Here is a 14,779-nt window from a genome sequence, read left to right as displayed (position 1 = left end):
AGAGTGATTTTAAAGAATTCTTAAAATGCTATATGAAGAAGCTAGATTAAGGAAAGGTAAATTCAAATAAAGTAAAAATAAAGAAAGAAAAAATGTTAAAAGTAACATGAGGTTAATGAGATTGTGATGATGGTTGATGAACATCTCCATATTGATTTGAAAATCTTTGAGACTTTATGGAAATAACAGCCATTACCAATGATTGGTTCCTTCACAATATTAAGGAATATTAAGTTCAGATAAAGATGTGGTTTTCACTGGAACTCAGTCAATTGTCAGCATTACTAAATCAGATATAGGCAAATGCAAAACTGTTAAACATTTCACAGAGTCTTGCCTAATAACATCTTATTATTATTAAAATTCAACCAATTATCTTTGTAAAGAAAGAAATGGTTTTCAGGAGCTCTCTGAAGTAAACACAGGGAAGCCATCAAGTGATTTGAACACCTATAATGCAAAATTACCTGGTCAAAGAAGCAAAATAAGAGGATGAAGACACAGTAGTAACTATAAAAATTAAAAGAGAGAGCCAAGAGATAGTGTTGTCCTGGATAAGACCAACCAGCTGCCAGCAGAGTCCACCATTGTTAGTGTCTCCATGACATCACTGGAGTCCTGGGACACACCCTCAATCTTTCAGTCTTACAAATCTTTTTTCTCAGTACACTCAGAATGGATAAACCTCTCAAGGACAGCTGCATATTACCAAGCCTGTAAGACTGACATATAAAACTAGAATTACATTTTCATGATTTTTACAATGAAAAATATAACTATCAAGGGAACTGGCACTCACATTCTCCAACCATTACTCTTTTTCTCCTTGTAATCATGCTATTTGTGGACATAAATTGTTCACCAGAAAAACAATCGGAGGCTCTGCAGTAGTCAAAGTCAGAGGGAACCATGGTGGAGACAAAAAGAAGTGAACGTATTTCATGTGGAGTCTGGTAATGAAAACACCAGCACTTGATGGTGAGGTTGGCTATAGGTGGTGAGGGAAAAAGAAGATAAAATGCTTTCTAGAAATTTGACTCTCAGGGGAACAGAGAAATAAGGCCAGCAGAAGGGTGCCAGAGAATCACAGAACTTTGTTTTATTTGGCACTGTAGATTGTTACATCATAGTTAATGCTTGGGACACTACAACTGAGGGCTTGTATGCAACATCTATCATGGCAGCAGAGCTGATGCTTTGGGGTTAACTCTCCAGCAACATATGAATAACACCCTTTATTCCTCTATGTCCAGGAAAGTGTCTTATCTCAGGCAGAGAGTCCACACTGCTACTATTAACACTGTTGATGACTGCACCTCATACCTCTGGCCATTTGGCCCCATCCTCCCTATCTGCAGTTTAGCTGGCCTGTCTGGGTGGTTCTAGTTCTTGCACTATAGTCTGAGTTTATATTAATACTACAGCAGCTGTCTCTGGGAAGACTCATTCCTCATGCACCAGGAATGAACCAATTTTCTCCCTCTTCTAGGGACGTTGGTGCAGACACTCTTCTCTCTTTCCCCAACATGCAAGGCCTGTTTGCTTAGAATTGACAGGTTGGCTTCACTTTTAACAATTGTGCATACAGAGATCCATGTGGCCCAGTCTCAAAGTGAAATCACAATCCAACACAGATCCAAGTCCACCAAACACTTTTTCCCCCCAAAGTATTTTAATGGCATTTTAACATAATCCAAAGGGGAAGATAGTACACAGCAATATTTAAAGATAGTATTATTTTCCTCCACCCATATCTATCACAGGCATAAGATCCATTACTTCTCTATCCTAAATTTCTTTTAAAAATCCAACCAATTTCTTTCACATATTCTCTCACCACCTTCAGAGTCTTTCACTCTCCACTTCTGATCTCCCTTCTCTGGATTTTGCATCTTGGATCTGGCAAAGATGGAACCTCCTTGAGCAGGCCAGGGAAAGACTGTAAATGTCCACTTGTTAAATTTGATTTCACCACATCTTCAAAGCCAGAGGGAGTGTGACTTCTCCCTTTCACTCAACCCCTTTTTGCATGATTTTGGGGGAATTTCCTTAATCTCATGCCCATATTCATGTTTGACTTTTCGGCCAAAGGAGATTAAAATTTTTTCTCCTACCACAGAGGAAATTTGGGGAAACAAGATGTGACAATGGAAGTCAAAATAGTCAGATATGATTTGGGGAAGGAAAAAGGAGGAAAAGAGTCATCATTATTTACACACTATTTACATTGCTACTGTGACAATTCTACTGCTAATAAATGAGAAAGGTGAGGAAACTGATATGCTTTATAAAATACATCACTTTGCCATTAGTGTGCACAGCCCTGACACAAGTTCCTAAGGAAAATAAGACCACAATAGAATAAAATATTAACAAGAAATTTCTAAAATGAAGCAGGTAAAAAACAAGTGCTTATGAATGAAACAAGGGAAAAGAGTTCTTTAGAAAAAATTTTAAATTGTTGGTCTGACTTGTAAGTGAAAAATAAAAGATTAGACTGGCTGCTAAGGGATCTGAAACCTATCAAAGATTTGGGAGGAAATTTACAGATCATAAACAAAAAAATAAACTCCCTGCTACAACTGCAACTCAGAAAACATAGTCTCCAAGGACCCTGAAGATACTTCTTTTATTCTACTGTAAAATGATTATTATGACTAGAAGAAAGGAAAAATGAAAACGCCCCACTAAGACTAGAGAATAACAACTACAGGACTGACAACAATCTCTGAGCATCTTATAAAAGTAAGTAGCTTTTGGCAAGAGGAGAAAGGTCTTGGGATGTTCTGCATGAATGGAAATGGACAAATATAGTATATTAAATCACTAATTTTTTGCTACAAACAATATTTTGAGGCCATAATTTCTGGAATGTTCCAGTTTAAGACTAAGTATTTTTTTTAAAAAATCCCACATAAATGCTGTAGAGTTATAGAGACAGAGAAATGAGATTTTTTGTGATTTTCCATTGTCTAGAGCAGATTCTCTAACTGTAGTGGGGAGCTTGTAAAAACTGCAGATCTCAGGGCACTAACCCCAGAAACTCTGATTCAGAAAGTATAGATTGGAGTATGGAAGTCTGAATTTTTAACAAATGTGCCACATGGTCCTAATGCAGGTACACCATGAGCCACATTTTGAGATACTAACCTAAAAAATCAAGTCTGAAATTTTAGCAGAGAATCAAAAGCCTGCACCATTATAAGTATGAATTATCTTTCACATCCCACCTCTCAGCATCCTGCACAGCTTTTCTCTCCCAGCCATCCTACCTATTGACCATCAATCATTCCATGCCTTCAGGCCAGCTCACCTGTTCGATTCAACTTAGAAGCCTTCCCCATTCCAACACATCAAAATTCTACTTAAAGAATGTCCTCTGCATTTCAACATTTCCTCCATTTAATTATACTGCCTTTCATTTTTAAATATCTTCTATGCTTTGTGTTTTGAAATACTTTGTTATTATTTACTACTTAGTTCACCTGATCTTGCATTACAGATTATATGAGTTGGCTCTATCTTCGCTTCTACCAGTAGCTTTTAAGCTCTTTGAGGACAAATGCATATGTACAAGCATTTCAAAAAACATTTGTTTAATTGAATTAATACTGCACTTACATAATGGTTCATATTTAATGGCTCAAGATCTTCCTATTTTTATACCAAAGAAAGAAACAAAAGTTTTATTAATAACTGACATAAGGCCGGGCGCGGTGGCTCACGCCTGTAATCCTAGCACTCTGGGAGGCCGAGGCGGGTGGATCGCTCGAGGTCAGGAGTTCGAGACCAGCCTGAGCAAGAGTGAGACCCCGTCTCTACTAAAAATAGAAAGAAATTATATGGACAACTAAAATATATATATACAAAAAATTAGCCGGGCATGGTGGCACATGCCTGTTGTCCCAGCTACTTGGGAGGCTGAGGCAGTAGGATCGCTTAAGCCCAGGAGTTTGAGGTTGCTGTGAGCTAGACTGACGCCACGGCACTCACTCTAGCCCGGGCAACAGAGTGAGACTCTGTCTCCAAAAAAAAAAAAAAAAAAAAAAAAAAAAAATAACTGACATAAGAATAGAATTTGAATGTATGATTAAAAGGAATCTAGGAGTTCCCCAGATGATATTTAGTTTCTTACCCCTCTGGAGGACTCTCTGTTGCACTGCTCAAGTCCTGAAGGACTTGTTACAGGAACAAAGTGCCTCTGCTCATACAGAAAGGGGAGAGGTCCATGGAGAATGACTTCTTAGCACCCAGCTCTTAATCGATTGCCTAAGCTAAAGAGAGCTGCCTTGCCCAACAGGGTCACATCACCTTTTTTGGACAGCCCGCATCAAATGACTGATCCACATGAGGATATAAAGGCCTGGACCTCTTGCCCTATTGCACAACTGCTCTTAAGGGTCACTGCACCTTTAGAGCTCTCTACCACGTTAGCTGAGGCTCCCACTGAGGCTTCACTGCAGCTTGACTTCTCCCTCTGCTGAAATCTGCTTCCTTCTCTTCTCTCCTACAGTCACTGGTGTTAATATACTAACTAATAAAACTTTTGTACCCTGATTTCTTTCTCAGGGTCTGTTTCCTGGAGAACTCAACTTGCACCACTGCTTATATTTGCTGTCCTTATGCCTAGAATACTCTTCACCCTTATATAGCTAGCATGAGCGTTGTGAGAACTAGTCAACAAATGTTTATTTAATGTCAGCTCTGCACCCACTCTTATGCATGCGTTCCTCATGTTAATATTTCACACTTCTCAAGTCTGTATGTGCCACTGGCACATCCATGCCTTCAGGTCTCAGTTCTAACATTGCCTCTGTGGAACCCCTCCCTGACCATCCCATCAGGAATAGCTGCCCCCTCCACTGTCCCCAACAGGGCTTCCTCATTGTCTCCGTTTGTTTTATGCTGGTATAACAGAATACTTGAGACTGCATAAATTTATAACAAATAGAAATTTATTTTCTCACAGGTCTGGAGGCTGGGAAGTTCTAGATCAAGGCACTGACATCTGGTGAGGACATCTTTGCAGTGTCATCCCGATGGAAAGTGGAAATGCCAGGTGGCAAGAATGCGAACCTCTCTCATGAGCTGTTTTGTAATAGCATTAATCTATTCATGATGGCTCCTCCCTCATGACCTAAACACCTCCCATTTGGCCCTACTTCCCAACACTGTCACATTAGAGATCAAGTTTCTAACGTGAATTTTGGAGAATGCATTTGAACCATAACATACTATCTTGCTTTTAATTCATATCATTTATTACTTCCTGGAATTATATGTCTTATTTATTTGCAGACCTATGGTTTGTTTATAGTAGAATGCAAGGTACATAAGGACAAAGACTTTGTCTTGTTCATGGTTTTAGCTCCAGTGCCCAGAACAGACACATGGTAGATCCTCAAAACTTCATTGTTCAATGAGCAAATTTTAACCTTATCCAATGGGTGAAATATTTTTATAAGTAGATCACTCTTGTACAGCCTAAATTTTTAGAATCTTTTTCCCTAAGAAATCACTTATTTCTTGGTATGAAATTAAAGTGGTGAATACCTAAATTGGTATAGAGCAAGGCTGCTGTGTTTGAGTCACACAGGAAAGTTCTATAAACAGAAAGTTGACAAATTCTCAAAAAAAAAGAAAATGAGAGAAAACTCATTTTAATAAGTGAAATAGTCTCCAGCCAAATTAGCAACTTTGCAACAAATGGTGAGGGTGGAGTATGATGGATGACGATATACTGTGATTCAGGGCATTTAACAGTATAATATGACATTACATTCTGGAGGGGGAGCACTTTGAAAAATCAGTGTGAAGACCCCCACTGTTGAAGCTGCAGCTGTTCTGTGGAATGGCAGAGAGATGTTCACCAAAATTTTGAACTCTGTCTAACAAGCCCCTCCAAGCTTGTGAACTCCCTGCCGTTTGCCTGTTAGCCTCCTGTCTGGCAGAAAGACTGCGGCCGCTGTGCTGACATTCATCACTGAGAGTTCTGGCCCAGTGCTGCCACTCCCAGGCCCACTTACTCACTCAAAATCAGCATGTCGGAGCTCTAGACAGAAGTTGTCTCTGGGGTGGCGAGCAGTTGAGGGGAGGAGGCCAGGATATTAGGAAAGGCGATACTTTTCCCCCAATATTATACCATTCTAGCTTAAAACCCTAGAAAGCATTTCAAGGTGGTCTGCAAAATAACCCCTGAAAAAGAATGCATTTAAAATTTTCCATATGATAGAAAAATAGGGGAAACATTTGAGGCTGGTATTGGTGAATGAGATATATTCCTGGGAGAAAGTGGAGAACCCAGAAATAATAATCACTTCCAAGATATGTAGATGTCCCACTGGCAAAAATTGTTCCTAAGTTCAGATTTAATACAGTAATACACCAGGCAACTGAAGTGCAGAAGAGCAGATATCGTTAAAAGTCAACCCTTAAGCTGGGGAAACATGAAAGCTAGTAGAAAACATCTCACACAAAACAATGAACATTGTGAGAAAGAGTCACCAAATGTTTATTCAGGGTCACCTCTGCACCCGCTCTAACACATGGCATTCCTCATGTTAATCCTCCAAACATTCCTCAGAGGTCCTTATTATTATCTTAGCATACATCTGTGGGAACTGAAGATTAGAGAAGTTGGCCCATCAGCCTACGTTAGGAAAAGCCACAGATAATGGGACCACGTGGTCCTTTGCCATCTCACTCTCCACTGGCTTGCCCCTCTAGCCCACTAAGCTTCCACTACTGGCCTTTTCTCTGTCCTGGAGGGCCATAAATGCTTCTGCAATTTCAGAGTTGTCCAATCCTACACTTCATGTATTTCAAATATTCTTCTTCCTCTCCTCTTTGTGTTCCAATTGCTATTCATCCCTTAGGGTTGGTTATAAATGTTTCTTCCTCAGGGAGGCCTTTCCAGACTCCCATATACCTGCATAGGACTAGAGATCAGCACTCCTTACCTGGCACTGGCAAATCTAGGAAGAAAAAGCTAAAAATATATTTTTATTTATAAATGTAAATGTATATCTATATATGATACATCTTTATATTTTTTCAGCAAAAGTATATACCATGCAATATTTTGGACATATTTATACTAAAAATTATTTATTTGAAATTCAAATTCAGCTGGGCATTTTGTATTTTATCAGGCAACCTCCTCTCTGCTCTCGGAAAGTTTGTGTCCCTGAGGTCTCCTTATAGCGGCCTCTTCTTCAAATCATTATTCACATTTCACTTATAAATTATTTGTGGGATTATTTTTTTTAATGTCTGTCTTCCCCACTAAACAATGCCTCAGTGTTTGTCAGCTCATCACTGTAATTTTGTTATTTAGAACAGTGCCTGACTAATAGTAAGTGCTTGACAAACCTGACCTAAATAAATGATGACATAAAGTCATGATCAAATCTCCAGTATGTGTGATCTCCAAGTCCATGTATCATAGACATTTATAAACACTGAAAAGCCAAGTCTATTGAACATAGTAATAATAGAGGAAAATACTATCAGGTCATAATCCCTCTTCTAATTTTGATGTTAATTGCTCATTCTCTATCCCAGATATTTTCTTAGTAAAATTGTTGAAACTCTTGACATTCCATTTTATTTGATAGAAACTTGAATGTTGCTCCCTACAAGATCTGGACATGGCGATTTCCTTTAATGCGACACAGTGGCAACGCAGAAAATATGGCACAGTATTGCTATTGGTTCTGTTCGTGAACAAGAATTTCTAAACCATGCAAGGATGATTTAGAGATCCTGTATCTTGCCAAAGGCTTAACATTTCCAAACAGGCTTTTGCACAATGAGGTGTAAAGTTCATGGGCTGCTGTTGCAATGAGCTTTACATAAGCAACTTCCAGGAATTGATTCAATAGCCAACTCTAAAATTTTGGATGGCTAAGACCCACTGTGATGCTGTCAACTTTGGTTAAACTAGTTATATTATTTTTGTAGAGTAAAGCAGAGAGTGCTAAGGATAAACGTGTTTGATATTTTCTTCTGAAAAATTCTGTGATAATTGTATTCTTTTTAAGCTTTATTAAAGTATAATTGAAATACAAAAAATTGCACATATTTAATATATACATTTTGATAAGATTGGACCCATGATTCCATCACCACATGGTAAACATATCCATCACTTCCAAAAATGTCCTTATGTTATTTTGTGTAATTTTATTGTGTATGTGTATATGACATAAGAATACTTAACATTTGAAAGTGCATGATAATGTAACTTTAGCTATGCAAAAGAGAGAGAACTTTTCTTATGGTGAGACAATTATTTGAAGACAGGAAGATTTGTCATCTACAAATATCTGGTCCACCAATGTTATCACCAATAATATTCCTAAGCTTTTCTTGTATGTGTACAAATGAGGACCTCATATGTTAACGTCCATGGCACAATAACCTCTGGTGCTTCCTTGATGACAGTTGGACCTATCTTATTTATGGAAATTTCCAAAAGTGTCTCATGTTCTTCAACTCCTACTTACGTTCTCTCTGTCTACTCCATCTGCACCCAGACTCTAGAACCAGACTGATTTCCGCTGGAATTAGTACTGAGGCCCAGGACTGGAGGTCTGCAGGTCAAGGGACATTCCACTCCCTGCTTTGCTCAGAGCAATTATTCACATGCAGTGTGCCTCCTTCTCCCAATTTTATAAACAAAAAAATTAATACTTGTTCTATTTACTTCTCATGATTTTTTGAGAAAATGAAATGAGTTAATAAGTGTGGCAACATATTAAGAAAGTTGCAAGTGCCTGACAGCTATATGAGACTTGTAATTCTTTCCGAACATGATGCTAACTTGTATTATGAGACCTCTATTTAGAAAGAGAAGAACAAATATAAATCTATGCATTCCAATACAAGCAAAAAATAGAACATGAAAAAGTCATTCATTCTTTCTGAAAAGATAAATCTATTTGAAACTTACGTATTATTTGATTTGTTTTCAAACCTGAAACAATCACCCATAACATTGCCTCTGGCCATAATTAATATTAGAAACATAAGTCATTTATCAAATACATTCTGGCTAAATTATCAAGGATGTTTCAGAAGAGATTGTGTTCAAAACTTTTCCACTTAATGAACAAAAATAAAATAAAAGACTGGGCCTAAAATATAGAATATAGTTAAATTCAGATTTTATTAAGCATATGAGCAAAGTTTCTACTGAGAATTCATTGTTTTGTTATTATTATTTCTTAAATCTTGATATGATAAGGGAATTGAAAAGAACTCATACACTCTCAAGTGTGTAGTTGGGGTAACTGAGGACAAAGGAGGTGAAACACCTTCCTGGAAGATGAGAGATCATAGCCCAAGTCTCTGATTCCCTGGCTAACCCTTTGTCATGCCTCTCTAGTCTGAGGTACTGGCTTATTTTCAGAGTTCAATAAAGATTGTAGTCAGTATTTACAAATTGCTGCAGATATGGTGAATTAAACAAACTAAATGAAATATCTGAATAAACAAAATAATGGTTAGGAATTAAACTAGGAAAAGTATATTGTGTTGTGGAGTAGGAATGGAGGTTCTATTGGAGAGGTAAGAAGGGAATGTGGAGTGGTTTTATGTGAAACTTTTAAATTAGATCATTTAATTAAATTCAGTAAGTATTTATTCAAATCCTCCTGTAGCACTGGGCTATATCCATAGGAGTATTCACAAGATATGTGTATATATATAATCTCCTATATATGCATATGTGTGAGATATATATTTCACACATATAAAGAAATAGTAATCCATTGATTTGCTCCACAAACATTAATTGAGCACCTACTGTATACTAACCAGACACTGAGTATGCTTTTGAGCATATATAAATGAAAGACACAGCATTTAAAGAACAGATAGTCAAGTGGAATAATTAAAGTATGCATCAATTAACATGGATACACAATTTCTTAGTAATTCTTTGAAAATTACTGAGACTTTTGCATAATATTAAAGCTCAGAGTATTTAATAATTAAAATGCAAAATAAAACATACATACTAAGCTATATTATAAAGCACTAATTTAAATATGGAGAACTTATGTTTTCTTTGGGAAAAAATGTATGGAAGGGATTTGTGAAAAAAATCACTTCTGTTATATTAGTCTTAAGAAACCAGAACTAATGTTAAGATGTCTTAGTTCTTTTTAAAATTATAGTAGAAAAAAGTTAGCACCACGTACTTTTCACAAGTTAAAAATAATGAACAATGATACAAAAGCCAATATGACATGAAAAGAAGCTGACGGAAAATGGAAATTTTTAGAAGAAAATATGTATCTTCTATAAAATGTCATTACTTGGTCTCATTTTAAGTTTAGCTATATTATCTGAAGCCATGATTTCTTGAATTTTTTTTTAATATAAACTCAACAATCTGTTCACTACTTTTTCAAGTAAAATCTCAGATTAAATTACTCCATTGAAAGACGGGACAAATTTATCTCATAAAGTCATGTCTATATCCTAGTGACATCAATTTTATCACTTACTTTCATTTGTTTGAATAAAAAAATGCTAAAAAAGTTGTACCTCAGTTTTAAATAACATTTGAACCAGGTATTATGCTTGTCTGTTAAACAACTCAATACAGAAGACATATTACAAATGATTTTCCAATAAATGTCAAAAAATACACTCCCGGCCGGGCGCGGTGGCTCACGCCTGTAATCCTAGCACTCTGGGAGGCCGAGGCGGGTGGATCATTTGAGGTCAGGAGTTCGAGACCAGCCTGAGCAAGAGTGGGACCCCGTCTCTACTAAAAATAGAAAGAAATTATCTGGCCAAATAAAAATATATATAGAAAAAATTAGCCGGGCATGGTGGCACATGCCTGTAGTCCCAGCTACTCGGGAGGCTGAGGCAGAAGGATCGCTTGGGCCTAGGAGTTTGAGGTTGCTGTGAGCTAGGCTGACGCCATGGCACTCAGTCTAGCGCAGGCAACAAAGCGACACTCTGTCTCAAAAAAAAAAAAAAACACTCCCTTTAACAAGGCAAGACAAAAGTCATAACAAGTGACATACCTGTCTGCATGTCTTCTACAGAAGATATCTGTTGTTAACAAATCCATGACGTCTACGAAGCCATTTGTATTTGAAAGAAGGGCAAATACCTGCTATATTACAAAGGTTCTTGAGGATAATAAACAATCTCTAATTTATTCTAATTTTTTTCTCTCTTCCTTCCAATGATTTCTCCTTTGAACACTGACAATGGCCATTTTTGAAACATTTTTCTGAATGGTTTTCAGAGCAGCCACCAGTTCTTCTCTCTCTAATATTTCTTATGTTTTTGTCCTCTTTATATATTTTAATTGTGCACATTGTCTAAGACTCAGCCCTATTTATCTTAGTTTTGTTTTTTTCTTTTTAAATAAATCTCTATCCAATAGGGAGAGCTCTTTTTTCCCCTAAGGTTCTGACTTCTATACCTACACTAATATAGAGAACTCCAATCGCCATTTCTGCTTTCTGTATTCATTTCTAGGTTCATATTTCAAATGCCTTCAAGATATTTACACTTGAAAATACCACTCAAATCTCAAATGCAACATGTCCTCATTGAGTTTATAATCTGCCCATCCAAACCAACTCTATTTCCCTACTGTTCTACCTTTGCTAGAGAAACCATATCCAAATTATTAAAGTTCTATGTCTTGACCCTTCATTATTTCCAGTGTCAAAGAGTTTTCCAATTACAGAACTTCTATATCTAATTTTTGTTTTAATAAATATCACAGAATTCAGAAGAACCAGCCAAATTTACAGAAAAAATTAACCAGCAATCAATTAGCTAAGACAAAAACAACTTCACATTTAGTGGTTAAAGAGCTCTGCTGTACTTACCTAGCAGGGGAGACCCCTTGATTACTAAGGTGGTTTTCCCAGGGAGAGGCTTATCACTGCACTCCTGATATGCTGACCCCTGTGATTTCCCCAAATGTGGGAAACCCGGCTGCATAATTTGTGGTAGTGGGGGGCTGCATTCACTCTTTCCCTTGAAAGAAAAAGGGGGCTCTGTTGTGTATTTCTGAGTGATAGCATGAAAATGTCTTCATGCTGTGAGATTTCATTTAGAAATAAAAACTATAAATACTAGAGGAACTAGAACATTTTTAAAATTTTTCATTTGAATCATTATCTCTTAGCAAAATTAAAAAAATATTCAACATGTGAATTTAAGACCTTAGGCTTTCTTTATTCTTTCAGATATTTAATCAATTCTAATATCCTCATTGAATAAACCCTATCTCTGAAAACATTGGAGATTTTAAGGTACAATATATCTCTTCTATCATTTTGCATGGAATAATGAAATATTAGCCAGAAACCATAACTACAGATAAGGGAGTGTTTTGTGTGAAAATTCATGTAGTGAACTAACATCAACTCCAAATTAAACCAGCTAGATTCCAGAAAAGTGTGTTACAGATGGTAGTAACATAAGGTTTATAAAAACACAAAATGTAGTATTTCTAACAAACATGCTTGCTTCCAATTTTTTTTAAATAAATAAGTTTTGTATAGTTTAATGTTTCCCCGCCAAAGTTTCTTTCAGCACACAAGCAGCTTTTCCTCTTCAGGCATCCCCCAGACCTAGAATTAAGTATCTGAAATGTACATTGTAGAATCACCAAGATTTCTGTAATTGTTACAGCTTCTAGAATAACTCTGATGTGTAACCTTTTCTGAAGTTTTTTTTTTTTTTCTCCCAAATTTCTTGTTAGTCCTTTACCAGTTCTATTTGTTCTCTTAACAGCTCATTTGGTGGGAGAGAGGGATGTTGTTCAATAGTATCACAGCTGGTTTTCTGTAGCTGGTAACTAGCTGCATATTACACTGGATTACACTTTTATTGCAAATACAACAAATAGCCTTGAGCCACTCTGCTGTTTCAAGGATTTTAAAAAGTTCTCCCTCATCAAGTATTGACTTTTTGCAACTTTTGCCACCAGGTGCAAATTGTATTTCAATGGCATGCTGATCTCCAAGAGAGGTTTGTGTATGCAGTTATTCTCCAGGGACACTGGCTGCACAATGCTTTTTGTTCAAGAGTAGCTGATGCTTTGTAGAGCTTTATGGAGACTTACAAGTCAATAGTTGGCTCTAGAGACTCACAAAAACCGTGCAGTTCTCCATGAAAAGTAGCACTGATATTATACCACTGTCAATAGGGGACTGAAGGTATGCAGCAGAAGAGAAGTCACCCAGACTAGAGGTGGATGGCAGTCTATGAAAAATAATTAAGAGGTTCCTTCTTTTCAAGACATGTCCATCCTGCTCCAGTCTTAATCACACAATTATCATAGTGCAGGTAAACACTAAAGTATATCTTTTAAGACATTTATCTGTCTTTAAATTTTGTAATAATACAATAAAATTCCAAGAATAAAGATCTTTTGTAGTAGATATCTTCTATTGTCATAAACTTTAAAAAATGTCCCTATTCTCTTTGTGTAATGTTAAAGATGAAAATGAGACAAAACAAACATCCTACGCTGAAGCCACCTTGGAAATGAGCTAGAACAAGCAGTGATGATTTTGAGAGTTTCAGTTTTAACTAAAACTTAAAAGTTTGTAACTCAAAATATTTTTAATAATATTAAATATACATATATTTTAATAGTTTGCAGATCTAGACCACCCCATGTAAAACAGACTATATATTAAAACATGCTTGTAGAAGTATATATGGATTTGGAGGGCATTTTAATTCCAAGCTCCCTGTTTATTTTCATTGGTGGAAAATTACTGAAAAACAAAACAAAAATAATAAGTTAAAAAAATTAAAAATTCTCTTGTATCAGTTTAGCACAACTGATATTTTTGAATATTTACCCTAATACCAGGCATTCTGCTAGGCATTGGTGATACGACATGAAGAAGATAGTTCCTGCCCTGAGGCAGTTCCTGCACTTGAGTCCTGCGAGAGAGATGAATATGTGTAATACTTCCATAGAACAGGGTAAATGCTAATATAGAAGAAAAATCAGGATGGTCAAACCTTGGTTTTAAGGCAAGTTCCTTATAGAATATGGTGTCTAGATGGCAATTTCATATGTTTGACATAATAGACTCTTTGGCTTAAGTAATAAGAGTGAATTTTAAGAAGGTAAAACTAACAGAGAGAAAGTAGAAGGCACTTGTAGTAAGATATGGGTTAGACACTGGGATAGTGGGATAGGAATACCCAGGAAGTGAGATCATATTTAGCGGATTGCAGGATAAATACATTTCTCTCTGTCACCATTTCCCGTTTTTCCCATCTTTCTCACCTTACAGAGTTGGAATATATATTCTTATCTCCTTGCTCACTCATACTGACTTTGCTAAATATTTGTAGAAATTCAAATGAAATCTTTCAAAGTTCACCTTGACTCTATATTTTGAGTGGCTTTTTTTTTTTTTTTTTTTTTTGAGTTTGCAAAAAATAGTTTGACCCCTTATTTCTAGCAACTGCCGGCTCAGGAGTTGTTTTCCAAGGTAAGTATTCTGGAAACTTCAATGTGGCTTTGTTGTTTTGGGAGCAGAGTAGAAAGTAATAAGCCCAAACTATCTATTTTACTGTGGTTATCTGAAGAATGGCTTATTATTTTAAATTGCTTTCCTACATGTCAATTAGCACACAAAAGAATTTGAAATAACTGAGATATTTACATAGAGAAATACACTCTAAATTTCTACGACTTCTTTAATATAGGCACATTAGGAAAATTTAAACCTAACCAGGGCTTTAGAATGATAACTATTTTATCTCT

General features: G+C 36.4%; 1 non-coding gene across 1 annotated transcript; it reads left to right on the top strand.

The window, feature by feature from the left end:
* Nucleotides 1-11,859: 11,859 nt before the first annotated feature.
* LOC138390938 (U1 spliceosomal RNA) lies at nucleotides 11,860-12,022 on the top strand. The gene has a single exon (XR_011234606.1). It is a non-coding gene; the product is annotated as a U1 spliceosomal RNA (small nuclear RNA).
* Nucleotides 12,023-14,779: the final 2,757 nt, after the last annotated feature.

The sequence above is a fragment of the Eulemur rufifrons genome, chromosome 8, assembly GCF_041146395.1.
Source record: "Eulemur rufifrons isolate Redbay chromosome 8, OSU_ERuf_1, whole genome shotgun sequence".
Classification (NCBI taxonomy): Eukaryota; Metazoa; Chordata; class Mammalia; order Primates; family Lemuridae; genus Eulemur; species Eulemur rufifrons.
Note: the sequence above shows the minus strand (reverse complement) of the source record. Positions and strands in the feature narration are given on the sequence as shown.